This window comes from Chrysochloris asiatica, unplaced genomic scaffold, assembly GCF_000296735.1.
Source record: "Chrysochloris asiatica unplaced genomic scaffold, ChrAsi1.0 scaffold00008, whole genome shotgun sequence".
NCBI lineage: Eukaryota > Metazoa > Chordata > Mammalia > Afrosoricida > Chrysochloridae > Chrysochloris > Chrysochloris asiatica.
The window spans coordinates 4,266,153-4,287,657 of NW_006408526.1; the positions used below are offsets into that span (position 1 = coordinate 4,266,153).

The window sequence follows — 21,505 nt, forward strand, 5'->3', positions numbered from 1 at the left end:
GCAACACCACTCCTCTTCAATATATGATTCCTGGCATAGTAAACCATGTGATTGTCAGATTCAAAATGGCCAATACCAGTCCACTTTAGCTCACTAAGGCCTAAGATAATGTTTATGTATTCCATTTCATTTTTGAGAATTCCAAATTTTCCTAGATTCATACTTCATACATTCCATGTTCTGATTATCAATGGATGTTTATAACAGTTGCTCTTCATTTTGAGCTGTGCCCCAACAGCAAATGAAGGTGTCGGGGACTTTACTGCTACTGGCTTTACTCCATTCACATCATCACGGTCAATGCTTTGAGGAGGCAGCTCTTCCCAGTCGCATTTTGAATGCCTTCCAATCAGAGGAGCTCATTTTCCTGCACTACATATGACAGTGTTTCTCTGTTATTCATAAGGTTTCAAGTGACTAAATATTCGGAAATAGTTTGTCTGTCTTTGTCGGGAAGCTCATATGAAGCCTGTCCACTGTGGGTGACCCTTTGGTGTTTAAAATACCCATGGCATAACTTCCAGGATCGCAGCAACTCACAAGCCACCATAGTACGACAAACTGACAGATGAGTGGTGGACATTGTCATTAGGAAGTTGTAAATACTACTGAAATAAATTAAAAGCACATTAGAATATGTGGAATACATTCTGAAGTGGGGCTAAAGGACACTTGCAATTTTTAAAATGGTTATCCATGTTGGTTTTGTACTGAATATTATATTTAATCAAAGGTTTGAAGGGCATAAAGAGTCAACGATGCAGACAATTGGGGGAAAACATTTCTAAGTGGATGCAAAGATCCTTGAATAAGAAAATATTTAGTGCATGTTACAAACTTAATCGTGTTATATCAAATATTTAGATGCCATTTTGATGGGGCATAGAGTGCTCTTTGTTATGTCATTGTTGTTGTTAAATTCCTTCAAGTAGGTTCTGACTCGTAATGACAATGTATAGGGTTTCTGAGGCTTTAAATCAGGGTTTGGGACTGTCCAGCCTAAAGGCCACATGTTGTTGTTGTTAAGTGCCATTGAGTGGGTTCAGACTCATAGCAACCCTGGATAGGGTTTTCCAGGAACAGCTGGTGAGCTTGATCTGTCGACCTTGAGGTTCAAATCAACCTTGCAGTCCTGTGCATTAACCAGCAGCACCACACCAGGACTACATAAGGCCTGCAAAATCATTTAGTCTAGCCCTGTCAAGGCAAATGCAGTTCCAACCATCACATTTTTGTTGTTGTTAAGTGTTAGTCAACTTGGTTTCTACTCATAGAGGCCTTGTATATGGTTTCTAAAGGGCGGCTGGTGAGTTTAATCTGCTGGACTTGCTATTCAAATGACTGTGAAGTCCAGTGTTTATCCTACAGCACCATACCAGGACTATAGCATGTTCCAACCATCGTATTTGTTGCTGTTGTTGTTAAGTACTGTCAAATTGGTTCTGACCCATGGCGTCCCTATATAGGGTTTCCAAGGAGCAGCTGGTGAGCTTGAACCACTGACCTTGCAGTTCAAATGGTTTTGCAGTCTGGCGCATGAACCCAGAGTGCCACACCTAGCCATCACATTGGTGATGGTGGCGGTGGTGGTTATGTGCTGTAGAGTCGGTTCCAACTCATAGCAACCCTGCACAGGGTTTCCGAGGCTGTAAATATTTACAGGAGCAGAAAGCCTCCACATTAGGGTTGAGTTAATTAAATGTTTGACCAAATATTGTAGGCTTATTTTTAAGTTGATAATTTGGTATGGCCCAAGAATGATGTTGTACATTTTGGTAGAAAAACCAAGGTCCTTGTGGTTTTGCAGTCCAGTGCTTACTGTGCTTACTATATGGAGCCACTATGATCACTTGTATTGTTAATGAGGCCATATTAGTGTAGGATGTGTCCTATACCTAATCACCTCTGCTTTGTGAAGACCAGATTAGACATAGGAAGATAATTTCTATTAAGATTTCCAAGGAACCAAGGAATATCCAAAGCTAGCAACAAGGAAGGAAGTCACAGGGCAAAGACCTGATTTGGAATGCTAGACCTCAGAATTGGGACAAAACAGATTTTTGTCCTTTAAAAGCATTCACTCATGGTTTTTGTTTCACACAAGCAGTAAGTAAATAAAATAGCATATTTGGGGAACACTATGGTGTCGCTGAAAGCAGAGAATACCAGAAAGATGTTGACCTGTGCCTCATTGACTGTGAAAAGGCTTTTGATTGTGTGGATCTTGACAAGCTATGGACAACATTGTGAAGTATGAATATTCTGGAACACTTAATTGTGCTCATGAGGAATCTGTACTTGGACCAAGAGGCAGTTGTTCGAACAGAACATGGGAACACTGAATGGTTTAAAATTAAGAAAATTGTACAATAGGGTTGTATTCTTTCACCATACTTATTCAACCTGTATGCTGAGTAAATAATCTGAGAAGCTGCGTTATATGAAGGAAAATGTGGTATCAGGATTGGAGGAAGACTCCTTAACAACCTGTGATATGCAGATGATACAACCTTGCTTTCTGAAAATGAAGAGGACTTAAAATATTTACTGAGGAAGATCAAAGAGCACAGCCTTTGGTATGGATTGCATCTCAATGTAAAGAAAACAAAAGTCCTTACCACTGGACCAATAAACAGCATTCTTATCAATGGAGAAAAGATTGAAGTTGTCAAGGACTTAATTCTTCTTGGATCAACTATCAACACATGGAAGCAGCAGTCAAGAAATCAAATGATGTATTGCATTAAGCACATCTGCACAAGATCTTTTTTAAAGTGTTGAAGAGCAAAGATGTCAGCTTGAGGACTAAGGTTCGCCTGACTCAAGCCATCGTATTTTCGATCACCTCATATACATGCGAAAGCTGGACAGTGAATAAAGAAGATCATAGAAGAACTGATGCTTTTGAGTTATGGCGTTGGAGGAGAATTTTGAAAGTGCCTTGGGCCGCCAAAAGAACCAACAGATCTGTGTTGGAAGAAGTGCAGTCAGAGTGCTCCTTGGAGGCCAGGATGGCCAAACTTCATCTATCATACTTCAGACATATTGCCAGGAGGGACCAGTTGCTGGAGAAAGATATCATGTTTGGTAGGGTAGAGGGTCAGAGAAAAAGAGGAAGATCCCCAGCGAGGTGGATTGGCAAAGTGGCAGCATCAGTGGGTTCAAGCATCGCAATAATTGTGAGGTTGGCCCAGGACCAGACAATGTTTCATTGTGTTGTACATAGCTTCATTATGCATTGGTACTGACTTGATGGCACCTAACAACAACAACAATGGTTTTAAGTCCTGATGTGACTGCAATAAGCATTCCACCATAAGGCCAGTGTGAACCGCAAGGTTGGCAGTTGAAACTCACCAGCAGCTCCTTGGATACCGGGTCACTCTAAGTCAGGCACTGACACAATGGCACATAACAACAAAAACAAATGGTGTTGAAGGGGTCCTGGTGAGACACTGTAGGATCAGCACTGGACTGCTAGGTACAGGGTCAGTGATTCAAATCCATGATCTTCTCTGAAACCCTATGCAAGGTCACTATGAGTCAGAACTGATTCAATAGCACTTCACAGCAACAACAACAACAACAACAATGTGGACATGAAAGGAGTACTGGTGGTGCAGTGATCATGCACTTTATTACTAACTAGAAGGTTGACAACTCGAACCCACCTGCTTTATGGAAGAAAGATGTGCAGTTCTCACTTATAAAGATTTACAACCTTGAATTCCCTACTGGACAGTTCTAATTTGTCATATAAGGTTGGTATGAGTTAAATGAATTCAATGGCAATGAATTAATTTACTTTGTGGTGATTAATGTAACTTGAGTAAAGTGGGAAAAAAGAAGAATATTAGAAGCTGAGGTCAGATCTGAAATGGAGCTTACAGTTTACATTGGGTCTAATGAAACACTGATTTCTGTGCATAGCTAAGAAATTCTTTCCTATTCCAAAATAATGAAGGTATCTGTGTATATTTTCTTTTAAGAGTTTAATAATTGACTTTTACATTATATATTTAGTCATAGGAATTTGTTTTCTATGATGAAAGGACATGAACTAATTGTATACATATATAGATTTTTTTTCTTAATGAAAAATAATTACTATTGTGTTGTTCATTGTATAGTCCCTTCCATCTCCAATGATTTAAAGTGTCATAACTGTCATGCCATTTAATGTATGTCTATAATGTGTTCTGTGCTATGTATCCCATTCATGTTTTTGTATCACTGTTACTCACCATAGCCTTTTTGTAAGTCTGGATATCTTTTACTTTCTTATATTGTGTTGCTCTTCTGACTCTCTGATCTTTTTTTTTTTTTTTTTTTACTTGCTTACCAAATATTAACAAAATATTAAGTTTATGAATTTGAACATAATTGCATTGAATTTAGAGGTTATAATAAGCAAAATTTGGGGACTGAGGTGATTCTGTAAGATAAGCGCTGGACTGTGAATTGAGGCCCCAACCACTCCGTGGAAGAAAGATGACACTTTCTGCTTCCCCAAAGATTTACAGCCTCAGAAGCCACATAAAGGCTCACTATGAGTCAGACCCAACTTAAGGACACTTAATAACAATGCCAACATAAGGAAAATTTATATCATTTAAAAAATTGACTCTAACAGTAAACCTGCTGCATGTCTCTAATTAATTGGAATGAATTCATAATTTTTTTTACATTATATTTATTCCAATATCTTCAAAGTTTTAAAATTACATGACATTTAAAATTTATGCATCTGACTGTTGCTAGGGAATAAAACCAAAGTGTGATTGATCTTTTTAATATATGTGTTATATATGCCAAACAATTAAACTTGTCTTCATTAAATAATTCATCTGTAGATCCCTTTGCATTTTCCTATGGAGTATCATTCAAAAAAAACCATTGCGTTCTGTTCTGACTCACAGTGAACCTGCATTCTTGTTGTTGTTAAGTGCTGTCGAGTCAGTTCTGACTCATAGCAACCTTGTGTAGGGCTTCTGAGGAGTGGCTGGTGAACCTACATAGGGTTTCTGAAATTGTAAATCTTTAAGGAAGCAACAACTCATCTCTTTCCCATGCAGCAGTTGGGAGTCCATGCAGTTAGTTTCCATGATTAACATCACAAAATTATTTCAATTATAAAATATATTTCAAAACTCTGAAATATTTGATAATCATAAAGTACTATGTTGAAGTAAGTTATATATTTGATGGCATTACATAATAAGGAAATATTTACCTCAGTGTAAAGAAAACAAAAATCCTCAAACACCAGACCAATAAAAAACATCCATATAAATAGAGAAAAGATTGAAGTTGTCAAAGACTTCATTTTGCTTGGGTCCATCATCAACACTCATGGAAGCAGCAGTCAAGAAATCGAATGATATATTGTATTAGGCAAATCAGCTGCACAAGACCTCTTTAAAGCATTCAAAAGCAAAGATATAAGTTTGAGAACTAAAGTGTGCCTGATGCAAGCCATGATATGTTCAATAACCTCATATGCATGTGAAAGTTAGACAGTGGATAAGGGAGACTGGAGAAGAATCAATGCATTAGAGTTATGGTTTTGGAAAAGAATATTCAAAGTTCCATGGACTGCCAGAAGAACAAACAAATCTGTGTTTCAAGAAGTACAACCAGACGCTCCTTAGAGGCCAGGATGGTGAGCCTTCTCTCACCATCTCATGCTTCAGACAAATTATCAAGGAGGGGCCAGTCCCTAGAGAAGGACAGCATGCTTGAGGATCTGAGAAAAAGAGGGAGACCCCAATGAGGTGGATTGGCACAATGGCAGCAGCAATGGGTTAAGGCATAACAACTATTGTGAAGATGGCACAAAACTGGGCAGTGTTTCGCTCTGTTGTGCAAAAGATCACTGATAGAACCAGCTCAATGGTGTCTAACAATAACAACATATTTCTATTAGGGATAGCTTTTGTTTCCCATATATTTTTTTACACATATATACAATTCATTAGCTGTAAAATTCTGCCTTTTAAAGCCAACAATTCAGTGATATTTAGTGTATTCACAGCATAGTGCAACTATATCTACTATCCAATTTGAGACTATTTTATCACTCTATAAAGAAATTTGTACCCATTAGCAGTGACTCCCCATCACTGTCAGTACCAAGTCTCTGAAATCACAGGTCTACTTTCTTAATATATGAATTTTTGTATAATGGGCATATCCTATGAAATTATTCAATGCGAAACAGTTTGTATCTGGATATTTCCATTTGAAATAATATTTTCAAGGACCATTCTTTATATTTTTCCTGACAGGCTCTATGAATGGGTTTCAAAAATTTCATGGAAAACCAAATTAAAAGATAATCAGATTTGTCCTCATACTTTTTGAAGTCCCCTCATATGTACTACTTCTTGTAGGGCAGGTCCACTTGCACTTCATTATTTTGGCTTAGTAATTTAGTCATTTTTGAGTCTGTGTTTTCTGATTTTCATTTCTTGTGGACAATATTTTTTCTTGCTGGACCTAGAATTTGGCAATTCACTGTTACCCGCCCTCCATGTTTTTTGATAAATAACCAACCATTTTTCTTAGTGTACATACATTGTATGTAATGAATCACTTTTCTTTTGTTGCTTTCAAGATTTTTCTTTAACAGTTTAACTGTTATAGTTCTTGTTGTACATCTCTTTGAGCTTATTCCACTTGGAATTTAACCTACTTTAGCTGCGTGATGTGTAGATTAATGATTTTCATCCAATTTGAAAATTATTAGCTATTATTTCTTGAAGTATTTGTCATACTCCTTTATCTTTTTCTTCTCTTTTTTGTAACTGTTATTATGCATATATTGTTACAATTGATTGTGGCATTTCCCCTAATTATTGTTTTTTTCTTTTCTTCAGACTGAATATCTCAATTGATCCATCTTCAGGTTTGCTTATTCTTAACCTCAGCCGACTCAAGTCCTCTGTTGAGCCTCTGTCATGAACTTTTCATGTTAGTTTTTGTATGTTTCAGCTCGAAATTTGATATGGGTTCTTTTAAAAACAAAACAAGACAAAATGACTGTGCCTTTATTAGTACTCTCTGTTTGGCAAGACAATATTCTAATTGTTTCATTCAGGTTTTGGTTTTTGTTATTTTGATTTGTTTTATTGTTTTGACATGCTTTCTTTAGTTCTTTGACCATATTTTAAAATCCTGATTTAAATTCAATGTCTGGTTTTTATTTTTATTTTAGTCTTGGGTACAAATCTGATATACAGTTGTTATTGTCAAGTGCCATCGAGTCAGTTCCAACCCATAGTGACCCTGTATAGGGTTTCCGAGGAGCAGCTGGTGAGCTTGAACTGCCGACCTTGCAGTTCAAACAACTTTGCAGTCTGGCACATTAATCCACAGCACCACACCAGGATTCCTTAGCCAGTAGAAATATGCAGATCAAAACAGCAATAAGTTATCATCTCTCCCAGCATTAAAGTTGTTGTTATTGTTAAGTGCCTCCAGGACTATGAAATATAATATAATGTAATTAACTCTATAATGAGTACTGCTTTGAATCAATCAATTGAAGGGATGTTTACTCGGAGGTGTGGCCTGCTTGCAATATGTTAGACACTCAGGCAAAGCTTGTTTGCTTTCAGCTGAGACTGGGTCTTGCATCGGGTTCATCCTCTGACCTCCACTTCTTAGGAGTTGAGTTAGTGGCTCGCTCTATTACTTGAAAATCCTGGGAGCCATCAGCAACATGCCTGTCTGCCTGTTGTACCTGCCTGCTTGCCTACCTGATAGGGGTGAACTAAGCACAAATTTCAGCATTCATCTGTCAGTTTATCATGCTGTGGTATTGCTGGAAACTATGCTACTAGTATTGTTTAATGCCAGCAGGGCCACCCATGTTGGAAAGATTTCAGTGGAGCTTCCAGATCAAGGCAGACTAAGAAGGAGAGGCAGACAACTTGTGAATGTTTATCTTTTGGAAAACTTGTGAGTAGCACTAAAATGTTGTCAGATAACTTATGAATAGCAGTAAAATGTTGTCAGATATATTGCCAGAAGAAGAAGAAGAAAAAAAAAAAACATTGTGAATAGCATGAGAATATTGTCAGATATAGTCCCAGAAAATCATTCCCTTATGTAGGAAGTCACTCAAGTGCAACTGGAGAAGAGCAGTCTCTTCAAAGCAGAGTTGGCCGTGATGTTGCAAATGGGAATGACATTTGCTTATGGGGCACAACTTTAAAATGTGGAGAAACAGCTGCAAGCATCCATTAATAATCAGAACATAAAATGTACAAAGTATGAATATATGGAAATTGAAGTTGTCAAAAATGGAATGGAACGCATAGGCATACATATCTTAGTCATTAGTGAGCTGAAATGGAGTGGCATTGGCCATTTTGAAGCTGACAAACATATGGTTTACTGTATCGGGAACGACAAATTCAAGAGGAAGGGTACAGCTTTCATCACCAAAAAAAAATATTTCAAGATTTATCTTGAAGAACAACACAATCTGTGATAGGATAATCTTCATACACCAACAAGGAAGACCAGTTAATACCATTATTATTCAAATTTTGACACCAACCACTAAAGCCAGTAATGATGAAATTGAAGAATTCTACCAAATACTTCATTCTGAAATTGATTGAACATGCAATCAAGATATATTGATAATTACCAGTGATTGGAATGTGAAGGTTAGAAACAAAGAAAAGGATCAATAATTGAAAAATATGACCTTGGTGATAGAAATTATGCTGAAGAATGCATGATAGAATATTTCAAGACCAAAGTATTCATTACAGATCCTTCTTAAAACAACATAAAAGGTGATTATACACATAGACAGCCAGAAAAATACATGTGTTGAAAAGATTCAGTCAGAATGCTTCTTGGAGGCAGGGATGGCAAGACTTCATCTCTCATACTTCATGAATATTATCAAGATTGATCATTCCTGTAAAAGGACAATATGTTTGGTAAAGTGGAGGATCAGAGAAAAAAAGAACTATCCCAAAGAAACAGATTGATATCACGGAAGCAGCAATGGTCTCATGAGTAGCAACAATTCTGAGGAATGCAGTACCGGGCAGTGTTTCATTCTGTTTTGTATATGATCACTCTCAGTCAGAACTGACTCGATGACACTTAACAGCAGCAATAACAAAGATCACCAGAAGCAGTTTCCTTTTAGCTGGCAAGGCAAACATGACACCTACACTGTCCTATCTCAGTGGTACAACTCTCCAGTGCTATGCCATACTTATGTCTGTAGGGACATTGATTTCCTTTCCTTACCACAGACATCATGCTAGTCCATTACACTGGTGACATTATGCTGATTGGACCTAATGAAGACGATGTCTCAATGACTGTAGACTTATTGGTAAAACATCCACATGCTAGAGGTGGAAAATTAACCCATTAAACATACTGACATCTTCTACCTCAGTGAAGCTTCCATGGCTTAGTGATGTGAAGCATGTAGAACTATTCCTACTAAATCAAAGGATGTGCCATGGAGTCAGTTCGGATTCATAGGTGACCCTGTATAAGGTTTCCAAGGCTGTAAATGTTTACAGGAGCAGAATGCCTCCTCTTTCTCACACGAAGCAACTGGTAGAGTCTAACTGCTGACCTTTCTCAGTTAATGGCCAAAATCATAACCCAACAGTATTGCATTTGGGGCCCCTACAACTAAAAAGGAGTCCTGGTGTGGTGCTTTAGGATAAACACTGGACCACAAGGTCAGTTTGAATCACACATTCAGTGGTTTAAACTCACCAGTCACTCCTCAGAAACCATATACAGGGTCACTATGATTCAGAACTGACTCGATGGCACTTAAACAACCACAGCAACAACATGAGTCTAAACAGACTAGACATCACTTAACAACAACAGCAACTAAGAAAATGACACAACGTCTATTGGGCCTCTTGGATTTGGGAGACAGTATGTCCCAAATACTCACTTGTGTGCGCTGCTCCTGTTTATTTATTAAGTGACTTGAAAACTACTAATTTTGAGCAGAGCCCCAAGCAAGAGAAGGCCATTCAAGATGCTCTGCCACTTGGACCATGTGATCCATTAAAGTTTGAACTGCAAGGTCAGTGGTTAAAATCCACTAGTCATTCCTTGGAAACCTTGTACAGGGTCTCTGTGAGTCAAAACTAATTTGACAGCACTTAACAATGCAGACCCTCAGAGTATTGGAGCAAAGCTCTGCCATCCTCTGCAGAGAACAACTCTTCTCTGAGAAACAGCTTTTGACTTGTTACTGGGCCTTAGAAGAGACTAATTGCCAAACCATAGTGCCTTCAAGTCACCATGTGACTAAGCTACCCAATATGAACTTGGTGTCTGACCCACAGAGTAATAAAGTTGGACATGCACAACAATACTCCATCATTAAATGGAAGTGGTATATATGAGACTGGTCTCAAGCAGGACCTGAAGACACAAGTACGTTGCCTGAGTAAATAGTCCAAGTGCTCATAATTTCCAGTCAGTCCTATCACAATACTTCCCCTCTTCCAGTCCACACCTAAGACCTCATAGGAAGTTCTTTATGATCATTTGACTGAGGCAGAGGAAACTCATACTTGGTTTACAGATGGTTCTGCACGATAAGCAGGCACCACTCGAATGTGGACAGTAGTAGCACTACAGCACCTTTCTGAAACTTCCCTGAAGGACAGTGGTGAAGGGAAATTCTCTCAATGGGCTGAACTTTGAACACTGCACCTGGTTGTTCATTTTGCTAGGAAGGAGAAATGGCCAGATATGTGACAGAACACTGATTTATGGGCTGTAGCCAGTGGTTTGACTACTTGGGTGGTCAGGGACTTATCAGGAACATAACTTGGAAAATTGTTGACAAGGAGGTGTAGGGAAGAGGTATATGGATAGACCTCTCTCTAAATCTCTAAATGGGTCAAAAAGTAAATATATTTATGGAACTACACTGAGACTAGATAAGCTGAGGTGCTAGTTAAGGGCAAAGTGAATGTGGAATGGGTAGTGAAAGAAGGTAGTTCTAAATGTCAGCTATGGAGATAAGACCAGTTGTTGAAACAAGGACTGTAATTGTTATGAACAACTATATCTTTTGTATGTAGCCTCAAATATTTTTGCTTTGTTCAATTGTGAAACGTAAGATGTGGTTGGGGTCAATGTGTTTTTGATGGTATGTGTTTTCGTTGTATTATGTTAGGTGTAATTAAAACTTTACAGTTGTCTTAATTTAGAGATTATGCATATGGTTTACAGGTGCTAAGTTTACAAGGAATAAACTTTGGTAGTTAGGTTTTATGCCAACTTGACTGGACCAGAGCTCTCAGTGGTTCAGCAGTTGAGATGTTATACCCATGAGATAGAATATAACACAGTTAACTCTGTAATGAGTTCTGTTATGAACATCTGGTCAATTGAAAGGATGTTCTTGCAGGGGTGTTGCCTACTTCCAATGTATTAGACCCAGGCAAAGCTTGTTTGCTTTCTTCTGGGTCTGGGTCTTGCATTTGGCTCATTCTCCAACCTGTTTCTTTGAATTCTGGCCAGTGGCCTGCTCTATAACCTATGGATCCTTGGAGCCATTAACAGCTTGACTGTCTGCCTGCCGGACCTGCCTGCCTGCCACAACTGCCTACCTACCTGCCAATCTTGGTTCACCTGACTCAGATTTGGAACTCTCCAACCTCTGAATTGTGGTCCATTTGCTTGATAGACACTTCTCTTCATATATATACATGGTAGCGTAGTGGTTACGAATTGGGCTGTGAACCACAAGGTCAGCAGTTTGAAACTACCAGCTGTTCTGTGGGAGAAAGATGAGGCTTTCTGCTCCCATAAAGATTTACAGCCTCAGAAACCCTGTACAGGTCGCTATGACTTAGAACCAACTCCATGGCACATAACAACAACAACATATATACATATACATTATACATATGTAAGTTTCACTTGTTTTGTTTCTCTACAGAACCCAGCCTGAGTTACGAACTCTTTCTCTTTCTAGAAAGAAGCAAGAAGTTAAGAAATTCCTTGAATTAGCACCTTGTATGTCTGGTGGGAGGGCAGCGGACAGCTGTTAGAGGAGTGTCATAGGGGCCCTTCCAGAGGGCTTGTGGTTGGCTTCTAAATACTGGTAGTAAGATGACTTCTGATTTGTAATCATAGGTGTCTCAGGCTGGGTTTTCAAGAGAAATAAAACCAGCAAAACATATACATATATTATGTGGTGTGGAGTCAGTTACTACTCACAGTGATCCTGCATAGGGTTTCTGAGGCTATGAATCTTCATGGGAGCAGAAAGCCTCATCTTTCTCCTGTGAAACTGCTGGTAGTTTTGAACTGCTGACCTTGATATTAGAAGCCTGACTCGTAACCACTGTGCTACCAGAGCTCCATATATATGTGTTGTTGTTAACTGCCGTCGAGTCGATTCCAACCTATAGTGACCCTGTAGAGGGATATTGTTATTAAGTACCATGGAGTCGTTTCCGACTCATAGTGACCCTGTGCAGGGTTTCTGAGGCTGTAAATCTTTATGGGAGCAGAAAGCCTCATCTTTCTCCCAGGGAACAGCTGGTAGTTTCGAACTGCCGACTTTCAGGTTCACAGAACCTTACCTCCATGCCATTATATTGGGAACAGTCTACAAATGCAAGGAAGCATCCCTTTAATTTATTGGCTATGTCAGGTCCGATCACCATAGATATAAGCATATCACAACTGCTAAACCTCTGGAAATCCTGGCCTAGTTAAGTTAACAAAGAACTCTATCCATTAAAGTTTGTTAATTATTTGTTGTTGTTGTTGTTAAATGCCATGGAGTTGGTTCTAACTTATAGTAACCTTGTGCAGCGTTTCCAAGTAGCGGCTGGTCAGCTTGAACTGCCACCTTTGCACTTCAAACTGACGTTGCAGTCCAGTGCATAAACCCACAGTGCCAGATGAAAAAGGCCAATAATCATACACTAGGATTAATAAATAGCACTTCAAAATTAATTGTAGGAGGACTGTTTGCAGTGAGGCTTCGTAAGACAAGGCATCCAGATTTTTTTCTTTACACATCTGCTTGAGAAGTACACTTGTGACCATTTCAAAAAACCTCCCTCATTCCATCTTTTGTCTTTGCTGAACACTGTATGTAACCAAAAGCACCAACCCTATTTTCTGTATCTCTACCTTCTTTGAGTTTAGCCAACTCCTGCTTCATCTTTGCTAGTTTGTGCTCATCTATCCAGAGTTCCTGCTTGTTCCCAACCAGGATGATGGACACATTGAGACAGAAGTGCTTGACTTGGGGGTCCATTTATTTGGGGTGTTTTCCAAACTATTAGGGCTGCCGATGGAAAAGTACTTTTGTATAACATCAGTGTTTACGTAGGACAGGAGTCTCAGATGATCATAATTTTCTTCCTAACTATGTCTCACAAAGCCAATTCTACCTTCTTCCCATCCAATTCAATATCTGCCTCATAATTCTCAAATACTGTGGGCATATACATCTCAGGGAACTGATCCTTCCTGAAGACTATGAGCAAGCAAATCTTGTCGCAAGGTCCCTCATCAGCAATCACAAATTTCTTCCTGATGGCAGCCTACACATACAAATGTGCTGCATGAGGTATAGCTTATGTGGCAGAAGTTCTACAAAGTACCTTTAACTACTCAGATGAAAGGCGCTCTGGTGGCGGACTGTCTTGTCTTTCTTTATGGCAAGGCAGGGTGACTACTGTTACTTTCGTTTGTTTGCTTTGTGTGAGCAGTACTTTCTTGGTTCCTTGCATGTCGTCTTTCTTTCAATGTTGAAATCTATTTATTCAAAATAACATGAAAACTCTGTTAATTAGCTTCTTCTTCCTACCCTAGGTTTGTTGTTGCTCTTTATTACTGTATTTGTTGGTGTGTTTGGATTTGTGTTTGTGTGTGTGTGTAAAAGAGAGACTTATATTATTTAGTTAAATATATTGTGATCTTGTTCATATTTAGCCACAATAATCTGTATAGATGTTATTGTTGTTGTTATGTGCTGTGGAGTCAATTCCGACTCATAGCGACCCTGTACAGGGTTTCTGAGGCTGTAAATTTTTACGGGAGCAGAAAGCCTCATCTATCTCCCACAGAACAGCTGGTAGTTTCGAACTGCTGACCGTGAGAATCTGTATGGATAGTGTCAAGCAAAAAATCTATTATCGTCAAGTCAATTCCAACTCATAATGACCCTGTACACAGTTTTCTGGACTTTAAATCTTTATAGGAGCAGACAACTACATCTTTCTCTCATGGAGATGCAGGTGGATTTGAACTGACAACCTTGCAGTAGTTAGCAGTCCAATGCATAATGCACAATGCCACAAGGGCACCACTTGGCTACTGTTTTTGTTGTTCAGTTCCAACTCATAGCAAAGTCTTGTCTTTCTCCCATAGAGTGGCTGGTTTTTTTGAACTGCTGGTCTTGTGGTTAGCAGCCCAACTCATAACCCACATCACTACCAGGGCTCTATTTGGTTAGTGTGTTGTTGTTGTTCTTAGGTGCCGTCGAATCAGTTCTGATTCATAGGGATCCTTTACAGCATTTCCAAGGAGCAGCTGGTGAGTTTGAACCGCTAAACTTGTGGTTCAAGCCAACCTGATGGTCCAGTGCTTATCCTACCAGGCTACACCAGGACTTGTGGTCACTTAATTGTTAGACTGTAGTGTTTTAAAACATCAGTAAGGAACACTTTATGTCTGGGTGGTATGACTTCAATACTTAGCCAATAAGTTTAACCTTTATTCCTTGTTGTACAGAGCCTGGAGGCCAGCCGGGGGAAGAGAATAGAAGCTTCTCAAATATTTTCTGAAAATGTCTCCTGCACTGGGTATGCATGCAACCATAAACATGTGTGTGGCCTTCTATATACCTTGCCCTATGCTGAAGATTTTAAGAAAACTTCTGTGTTCTGGTGTGATGCTATAGGATAAGCACTCAACCACAAGGTTGGTTTGAACTGCAAGGTGAGGGGTTCAAACATAACAGGCACTATTTGGAAATCCTATCAGGGTTTCTATGAGTCTGAATCAACTAGATGGCACTTAACAACAACAACAACATGCTCTGGGTTAGGCATACAAGACTGGCAGTTCAAACCCACAAGCTGCTCATCAGGAGGCTTTCTGCTCCCATAATTTTTGTGTGTGTGAAGAGTTTATTGTGAATTGAGTGATAGTTTACATGGGAGAACATTGGTTTTACGCTCGTTTCATTGAAATGACTACAATCTTCTCTGAGCATCATCATTCAACAGTATTTGCTTCTATTTCCTCTGTGGTTTTTTGTTTGTTTGTTTGTTTGTTTTTTTGTTGTACACAAAAATATTTAGGAATATATAATCATTTAAACAACTAAAGGGCACATTCTGAAAGCCTGCCTCCTGACTGCAAGCACACAGCCTGTCTCTTTCCCTGAGTCTAGAGTCCTCAGCTGCTCTTTTCCTCCATGTCCTCATTTCTGCTTCCTTCTCTGGTGTCACTGCTTCTCTGGATAGAGTACCACATTCCACTCTTGCACTTCTTCCTTGATGGTCCTAAGGACCTAGATGTAAGATTAACTACCCTCCCCCACTTTTTGGTTACAGAACGTCTACTTTTATTGGCATTTGCAATTAGTCATAATAACAATTACTCACTTTTGAATCATAAGAATCTTACCCCATATCTTACCACAAAGACTCCAAGACTTGCCACCCTCTCTTATAAGGAACACTACGATGTACTTCTTCCAAGGCAGACTTATTCGTGGCACGTTCAGTATTCTTCACCAACACCTAACTTACATGCATCAATTCTACTTCTCCAGTCTTTCTAATTCATTGTCCATCTTTCACATGAATTTGAAGCGATTGAAAATGCCATGGCTTGGACCAGTCTCACCTTACTTCTAAAGTGAATCTTTGCTCTTGAACAATTTAGAGAGTACTTTTATGACAGGTAAGACTAATGCTATATGTCATTTGATTTCTTGTCTGCTACTTCCATGAATATTGGTTATGGATACAAGCAAAATGAAGAATTAAACAACTTCAATTTATTCTCTGCTTATCATGATATTATTTATTGGTCCAACTGTGAAGATTTTCAGTTTCTTTGTATTGAGATGCAATCTCTACTGAACGCTACAGTCTTTGATTTTCATCAGTATTTCAAGTCCTCTTCATTTCCAACTATCAAGGTTGTGTCTTCTTCCAGTTCTAAACTCAGCTTCTCCTGTTATTTGCTCAGCATGCCAATTCAATGAGTATATGTAAATGGTACAACCTGCTATACACTTTATTGATTTTAAAACACTCAATATCCCCTGATCTTTTCAAAAGACTACCTCTTAGTCTATGTATAGGTTCCTCATAAGCACAATTAAAGTATTCTGGAATACTGATTATTTGCAACATCATCCATAGCTTTTTTTATGATTTGTATAGTCAATAAAGCACAAGTATACATCCTTCTGGTATTCTCTGCCTTCAGCCAAGATCCATGTAACATAAGCAATGATATCCTCACTACAGGTTATCTTTTGAATCCCACTTGATTTTCTGGAAGCTCCTGTTGATACGCTGCTACAACTGCTCTTGAAATACTTTCACAAAAAATTTGACTCAAACATGATACCAATGATGTTGTTTGATGATTCTTCATTCCATTGCATCACCTTTCTTTGGAATGGGCACAGATGTGGATCTTTTCCAATAGTTTCATCAGATAACTGTCTTCCAAATTTCTTGGCATAGTGGAGTGAGTGCCTCCAGTGCTACATCAGTTTGTTGAAATACATCAGTTTGTATTCTATCAATCCCTGGAGTCCTGTGTTCTGCCAATGCCTTCAGTGCAACTTAGACTTCTTTCAAAGAAGAAGTTATTGATCACATGGTACCTCTTGAAATGGTTGAACATTTACCAGTTCTTTTTGATACAGTGATTCTGTGCATTCCTTCTCAGTCAGTATGATGTTTGAAAATTCCCTTTTATCCCCTGACCAATGGTCCTGAAAATAGGTTATTTGTACTAAGTTAACTCTTACTCAAATCAAAGAACAATAAGGCTTGAGATTGGTACCTTTAAGGAAACACTGGCCAGGATACATAATTCTCGGTGAGTAGGATTTTGTACGAGCACCAATGCAATTCAATCTCCACACCTACCAGGGACTGCCAAGCTTCTGATTATCATCAGGATTGTGATATATGGGTTTTCAAAGAAACCACAGAGCTGGGGAGAAGTGGCTAGGAAGACAGAAAATTTCATCACCATAAAACTCACTGTAATTACCAACAATCAAATTTTTATTTTTTAATAAAAGCTCTGGTAGCGTAGTGGTTACAAATCGGGCTGCTAACCTCAGGGTCAGCAGTTCGAAACTACCAGTGGTTCCTTGGGAGAAAGATGAGGCTTTCTGCTCCTGTGCAGATTTACAGCCTCGGAAACCCTGTACAGGGTCGCTATGAGTCAGAACCGACTCCTTGGCATATAACAACATACCACTGTATACTTTAGTTTAATTGCCAGACTTCTCAAACTTTGGATATGGCAATGCTTTTCCATGCATTTTACATTGTGGGAGACAATTTTTGGAGGTCCTCTACCATTCCTTCTAATGCAAACCCATTGTATCTCTTAATTTTTACTTTTTTTTTTTTCATGTTACATGTGGAATCAAATATTTCTCTAATTTATAATTATGTTGTTGTTAAGTGCCTTTGTGTTGATTATGATTTATAGCAACCCTATATAAGGAGCTCTGGTAGCGTAGTGGTTACGAATTGGACTGCGAACCTTAAGGTCAGCGGTTCGAAACTATCAGCCGCTCCACGGGAGAAAGATGAGGCTTTCTACTCCCGTAAAGATTTACACCCTCGGAAACCCTGTACAGGGTCGCTATGGGTCGGAACCGACTCGACGGCACTTAACAACAACAACATATAAGGTTTTGGAGGCATTAAATCTGCATGGGAGCAGAAAGTCACATCTTTCTCCCATAATTTATTATTATATGTACCCTTTACTATCAGAAGAATATTATAAAAATATGTGTACATATAATATTTAAACCAAAATTTATAAAGCAAATACCTAGATTCAGACATCATATGTTATATACTACTATATGTATTCTTTTCTGTAAATCTTGGTGCATATGTGCTATAATTTATCCAGCATGTATAATAATTGTCAAAAATGTAAATTCTGAACCCTATTTTTTTAACTAGCTTTATGACCAAATGTATGCTCAGTTCTCATAATTATCTAATTTGTATTTGAGAAAAATATGTATTATTTATTTTGTGGTAAAGGGTCATATACTTCAATTATTTCATCTGTGCTCTTATGCTGTTAAATTTTCTATATACTTATTTTCTTTGTCTTCTTGATTTACTAATTACTGAAAGAAATGCATTTAAAAATTCTGCCATAATATTGACTCTATCTATTTATATTTGCATTCCTACCTAATTCTCTTGATATACTGTGAAGGACAACTGTTACTGTTGTTGCTGTTAGGTACCATCAAGTAGGTTCTGACTCACAGTGACCTTATGCAAAACAGAACAAAACAGTACCCAGTCCTGCCCCACCTTTCCAATTGTTATTATGTTTGAAACTATTGTTGCTACCAATGTGTCAATCCACCTTATTGGGATTCTTACTCTTTTTCACTGACCCTCCACTTTTCCTTTTCCAGGAAGTGGGTCCACCTGGTAATATGTCCAAAGAACAATAGCTATGTCTTGACATTCTATCTTCTAAGGAGCATTATCTGGCTCTACTTCTAACAAGACAGATTTGTTTTCTTTGGCACTCTATGATTCACCAACACCATAATTCAAATATGTCAATTCTTCAATGGTCTTCCTTATTCATTGTCCAACTTTCATATACATACTAAATGATTGAAAATACTATGGCTTGGGTCAGGTGTACCTTAGTCCTCAAACTGATATCTTGCTTTTTAACACTTTAAAGAGATGTTTTGCAGCTGGTTTGCCTACTTAAAAATGCATTTGATATTTTGATTGCTGTTTCCATGAGTGTTAATTATGAATCCAAGCAAAATAAAGTCTTTGACCATTTAAATCTTTGATCTATTATGATGTAATTTATCGATGCATTTGTTAGAATTTTTGTTTTCTTTACATTGAGGTACAATCCATTCTATAGGCTGTACCTAGTCTTTGATCTTCATCACTAATTATTTTAAGTCCTCTTCACTTCCAGCAAGTGAAGTTGTGTTATATGCATATGGTAGGTTGTTAATAAATCTTCTATCAACCTGACGCCATGTTCTTCATATAAACAAATTTCTTGGATTATTTACTCAGCCTGTGTTTCTAAGTGCTGTAGAGTCAGTTCTGACTCATAGCTACCCTCTATAGAATTGGCAGACAAGTAATTATTCTACAGAGCCACATCACACAGACTGAATAAATACAGTGAAAGGTTATAACCTTGATGTACACTTTTCCTGATTTTAAACCATTCTGTATTCCCTTGTTCTACTCTAAGAACTGCCTGTTGGTTTAAGTACACCTTCCTCATGTTATCCATAATTTGATATCATCCTCACAGTCAGAACACATTGCATGATCTATAAAGAACAAATATACATCTTTCTGGGATTCTCTGCTTTCAGCCAAAGTCCATCTGATATGAGCAATAATGATATCCTTAGCTCCACAATCCCTTCTGAATCCAGTTTGAATTTCTGGAAGTTTGCTGAGGATATTCTGTTGCAATCAATTTTTTTAAATTATCTTCAGCAAAATTTGACTTGCCTATGATATTTATGATGTTGTTCCATGATTTCTGCATTCCACAGGTTCACCTCTCTTTGGAATGGGTACAAATATGGATCTCTTCAAATCATTTGCCAGGTAGCTGTCTTCCAAGTATCTTGGCATAAGTGAGTGAGTACCTCCAATGATGCATCAGTTTTTTGAAATATTTCCATTTGTATTCCATCAATTCTGGCAGCCTCATTTTTCATGAATGTCTTCAGAACAATTTAGACTTCTTCCTTCAGCTCCAGTGGTTCTTATATGCTACCTTTTGAAATTGTTAAGCATCTACTGTTATGTCTCAATTTACCCAGATGACCTCTCAAGACTTTCAGGATCAGCAAGGAAGCCTTTATTAGCTGGCCAGCAACTACAGCCTCCCTAAAAGCGGCAAAAACTGCAGCCCCGACCCAGTTTTTCAAAGAGTGTTTCTACATAGCCAGTCTGACATTATCTTGTACAAACTAAGGGTATGATGTATGCATGAACTGTTAGGGTAGGGGTTAGGAGTACATCTGCTGGGAGGACAGTTCCTTCTCAAGGTGAACTTTGGCTGGCTGTTATTTCTTAAGGTTAGCCTTGTCTGGCTAGCCACAGCATCGTGTTGGAGGGCCCACCCAGATGGGAGGAGTTTGCATAAGCAGTGTTACAGAAACCGAGTTTAGCTAAAGTTAAGGGGGAAAGGAGTTTCTTTATCCAGGGGAGTTGTTGATGCTAAACATTTTCCACTTCAGCCTGAGCCTTTCTTAAAAATTGGTTACTATTATAGGGCAATTGGGCCTTACATTCCCCACTGGTTTAATTTACATATTGAATCGTCAATTTAACAGATTGATTACTTAACTGGTTGGGGAGTATATTGCAGCCTGGCATGACGGAATTTTGGACAAGTTTATCCTGAGATGTCGATCTCTCTGCTACCAGGAAGCAGTTGTCTCGCATCCTCATTCTGCACAGTGGTACTGTCCCTTCTGGTTGCAGTGTAGGGGGAGTCCTCTGGGCATGCATAAAACTGGGTCCTTTGCAAATTTTGTTCTGCTAGAGTATACCCAGGGCCCCAAGTTTTAGTCCTAGTGTGTCCCCTTGAGCATAATTTCCAGATGAGCCAGGAGGGGGAGTTCTTGCAATGGGTAATCCTAAATCACACAAATCAGTGTTGAAGGTTGGGGTTCCCAGGGATGTAATATTTGTGATTATTCTCCCAAAGCCTGTTTCTCTAAGTTCCCATCGGAAACTTGTGTGTGTGTGTGTGTGTGTGTGTGTGTGTGTGTGGGTTAAGTACTCCCCTTACATTGTCCCAGTTCGTGTATAACCAGATAGTCATGATGAAGCATGTGACAATCTTATTTTTGTGGGCTATCCCGTGGGTTGTACTCTCCATGTCTAGTTGTCAAAGGCGTGTTTGGCCCCGGGTTTTGGGATAGGTGAATCCACTCCGGTTTCCCGGCCACTTTTACTGCTGTGGGCATTGTCAGGATCACCGTGTAGGGTCTCTTCTGTTGTAGCTCTAAGGCACCGACACGATGGTGAAGGATGAGGACCAGGTCCCCTGGTTGGAATTGGTGCAGGGGGATATCCCAGGGAGGGTTGTGGGCAGCTTTCACCAATGACTGGATCTCAGTCTGGACTTGCTGGAGAGTCTTAAGGGACTTAATCATTTCTAGGTTAGTTAATTCTGCAATGTTTCCAGATCTCAGGGTTGGCAG

At 38.8% G+C, this 21,505-nt stretch overlaps 2 pseudogenes; both read right to left on the reverse strand.

The window, feature by feature from the left end:
• Positions 1-12,698, reverse strand: part of LOC102832557 — a 61,547-nt pseudogene extending 48,849 nt beyond the window's left edge.
• Positions 12,699-13,087: 389 nt separating this feature from the next.
• Positions 13,088-21,123, reverse strand: LOC102832938 (annotated as a pseudogene).
• Between the last annotated feature and the right edge of the window lie 382 nt (positions 21,124-21,505).